We start from the raw sequence: 4,182 nt of genomic DNA on the forward strand, positions 1-4,182 counted from the left end.
GCCCCCCGGCGTCTGCACCAATCGTCGCGCGATTTGACTTGATTGACAGCCAATCCGACCAATTGCATTGCGCTATTTTGGTGATTGACATGACATTTAACCAATTGCGGTACCGTATCTTGCTACGTCAATCGGTGGCTAGCAGCTCCACCAATGGGATCTCGAGTCATTGCTCTGAGGGGGCGTGTCTATAAGGACAGTCCGCACAAGTTTGGCGGCCTATTAGAGCAGGAGGCCAGTTTGACTGACGTGTCAAACGTCCAATGGGAGATTTGAGGGGCGGTACCTTTACAAGCAGAATGACAACACAGATGCTCAATGAGAGACAAGCTGCTGTTTATACTTCAAAATGTGCACCACCTCATGTTTCTTAAATATAAGCTACTGTGTCATAACTGCACCATTCTAACACGCACTGTCACTTTAAATCAGCCTTCTCAATGACTTTGTCAAGCATTAGGCTCGAAAACGGCTCATTTATGACCTTGGTATATGTACATCTTAAAAAAAATGTGTCTTCTCTCATTTTGAGAAATTGTCAATATACCTTCCCAAAAGGTTGATGAAACTGTAATTTAGTAGTTGTTAAATATCAATTGTTCAGACTGTGGATGCTTTTAAAAAAGGATTAAAAACCCTTCTTTTTATAAAAAGGTTTTTTTTTAGATATATGCGTGCTAGTTTTTATTTGTATTTTTTGAAATTATATATATATATATTTTAATACACTGTAGCACTTTGAGGTTGTTTGCTCAATGTAAAGTGCTTTTACAAATAAAATCTATTATTATTATTATTTGTGTTTAACAGCAAATTTGATCAGATGACGATGACCGAAGACTTGATTATTATTATTAGTCCAAAAAGTATAGGGTTAAGGTTAGGGTATAGCTGACCTGAACCAGTTTAAATAGCGTATGACATAATAATAATATAAACACCAGAAAAAAAATAATTCCCACGGTAATTTTGATGAGCCTGCTATCTGCGCTGTGAACCTCTGGCCCAGTGTCGATTGAAGCTAAAAAAGCTAGCATTAAACGCTAACATGCTAACGTTAGCTTGTTGTACTGGGAACAGTTAGCATACTTGCAAGAAGGAGACGTGTCTCAAAACCCATGAATTTGACAAAAAAATGCAAAAATGCTAGTATAAAACGCTAACATGCTAACATTAGCATGTTTGACCTGCTCAGTGTCCTTGTGGTTAGAGTGTCCGCCCTGAGATGGGTAGGTCGTGAGTTCAAACCCCGGCCGAGTCATACCAAAGACTATAAAAATGGAACCCATTACCTCCCTGCTTGGCACTCAGCATAACGGGTTGGAATTGGGGGTAAAATCACCAAAAATGATTCCCGAGCGCGGCCACCGCTGCTGCTCACTGCTCCCCTCACCTCCCAGGGGGTGAACAAGGGGATGGGTCAAATGCACCACAAGACAATCATTGGTACTTTAACTTTCATGTAGGAGAAATTAACATACTTGTAAGATGGTGACAAGTATCAAAATCCATGATTTTTAGGTTTAAACATACAAAATTAGCAAACAAGCTAGCATAAAACGTTAGCATGCTAACGTTAGCATGACGACATAGGAAAAGTTACTGTACCTTTAAGATGGCGCCAAGTTTCAAAATCCATTATTGTAGGTTTATACGAATGAAATGAAAATGTTAGCGTGCTAACCTGGTAGAAGTTAGCATACTTCCAACATGGCGGCAAGTATCAAAATTCCTGATTTTTAGGTTTAAGCATACAAAATTAGCAAACAAGCTAGCATAAAACGTTAGCATGCTAACGTTAGCATGACGAAGTTTCAAAATCCTTTATTGTAGGTTTATACGAATGAAATAAAAATGTAAGCGTGCTAATATGGTAGAAGTTAGCATACTTCAAAGATGGCGGCAAGTATCAAAATTCCTGATTTTTAGGTTTAAACATACAAAATTAGCCAACAAGCTAGCATAAAACATTAGCATGCTAACACGTTAGCATGACGATGTAGGAAAAGTTACTGTACCTCCAAGATGGCGCCAAGTTTCAAAATCCATTATTGTAGGTTTATACGAATGAAATGAAAATGTTAGCGTGCTAATATGGTAGAAGTTAGCATACTTCCAAGATGGCGGCAAGTATCGAAATTCCTGATTTTTAGGTTTAAACATACAAAATTAGCAAACAAGCTAGCATAGATAAAACATTAGCATGCTAACATTAGATAAAACGTTAGCATGCTAACATTAGCATGACGACGTAGGAAAAGTTACTGTACCTCCAAGATGGCGCCAAGTTTCAAAATCCATTATTGTAGGTTTATACGAATGAAATGAAAATGTTAGCGTGCTAATATGGTAGAAGTTAGATTACATCCAACATGGCGGCAGGTATCAAAATTGGTGTTGTTTTTTTTGGTTTAAACATAAAAAGTTGGCTAAAAAGCTAGTGTAAAATATTAGCCTGCTAATGTTAGCATGACGACATAGGAAAAGTTACTGTACCTCCAAGATGGCGCCAAGTTTCAAAATCCATTATTGTAGGTTTATACGAATGAAATGAAAATGTTAGCGTGCTAATATGGTAGAAGTTAGCATACTTCCAAGATGGCGGCAAGTATCAAAATTCCTGATTTTTAGGTTTAAACATACAAAATTAGCAAACGAGCTAGCATAAAACATTAGCATGCTAACACGTTAGCATGACGACGTAGGAAAAGTTACTGTACCTGTAAGATGGCGCCAAGTTTCAAAATCCATTATTGTAGGTTTATACGAATGAAATTAAAATGTTAGCATGCTAATATGGTAGAAGTTAGCATACTTGCAAGATGGCGGCAAGTATCAAAATTCGTGATTTTTAGGTTTAAACATACAAAATCAGCAAACAAGCTAGCATAAAACGTTAGCATGACGACGTAGGAAAAGTTACTGTACCTCTAAGATGGCGGCAAGTTTCAAAATCCATTATTGTAGGTTTATACGAATGAAATGGAAATGTTAGCGTGCTAACATGGTAGAAGTTAGCATACTTCCAAGATGGCGGCAGGAATCAAAATTTGTGGTTTTTTTTTATTTAAACATAAAAAGTTGGCTAAAAAGCTAGTGTAAAATATTAGCCTGCTAATGTTAGCATGACGACATAGAAAAAGTTACTGTACCTCTAAGATGGCGCCAAGTTTCAAAATCCATTATTGTAGGTTTATACGAATGAAATGAAAATGTTAGCGTGCTAATATGGTAGAAGTTAGCATACTTGCAAGATGGCGGAAAGTATCAAAATTCCTGATTTTTAGGTTTAAACATACAAAATTAGCAAACGAGCTAGCATAAAACGTTAGCATGCTAACACGTTAGCATGACGATGTAGGAAAAGTTACTGTACCTCCAAGATGGCGCCAAGTTTCAAAATCCATTATTGTAGGTTTATATGAATGAAATGAAAATGTTAGCGTGCTAATATGGTAGAAGTTAGCATACTTCCAAGATGGCGGCAGGTATCAAAAATTTTTTTTTGTTTGTTTAAACATTAAAAGTTGGCTAAAAAGTTAGTGTAAAATATTAGCCAGCTAATGTTAGCATGACGACACAGGAAAAGTTACTGTACCTCCAAGATGGCGCCAAGTTTCAAAATCCATTATTGTAGGTTTATACGAATGAAATGAAAATGTTAGCGTGCTAATATGGTAGAAGTTAGCATACTTGCAAGATGGCGGCAAGTATCAAAATTCCTGATTTTTAGGTTTAAACATACAAAATTAGCAAACAAGCTAGCATAGATAAAACGTTAGCATGCTAACATTAGATAAAACGTTAGCATGCTAACATTAGCATGACGACGTAGGAAAAGTTACTGTACCTCCAAGATGGCGCCAAGTTTCAAAATGTATTATTGTAGGTTTATACGAATGAAATGAAAATGTTAGCGTGCTAATATGGTAGAAGTTGGATTACATCCAACATGGCGGCAGGTATCAAAATTGGTGTTGTTTTTTTTGGTTTAAACATAAAAAGTTGGCTCAAAAGCTAGTGTAAAATATTAGCCTCCTAATGTTAGCATGACGACATAGGAAAAGTTACTGTACCTCCAAGATGGCACCAAGTTTCAAAATCCATTATTGTAGGTTTATATGAATGAAATGAAAATGTTAGCGTGCTAATATGGTAGAAGTTAGCATACTTGCAAATGGC

The sequence above is a fragment of the Entelurus aequoreus genome, linkage group LG18 (genome assembly GCF_033978785.1).
Source record: "Entelurus aequoreus isolate RoL-2023_Sb linkage group LG18, RoL_Eaeq_v1.1, whole genome shotgun sequence".
Taxonomy (NCBI): Eukaryota; Metazoa; Chordata; class Actinopteri; order Syngnathiformes; family Syngnathidae; genus Entelurus; species Entelurus aequoreus.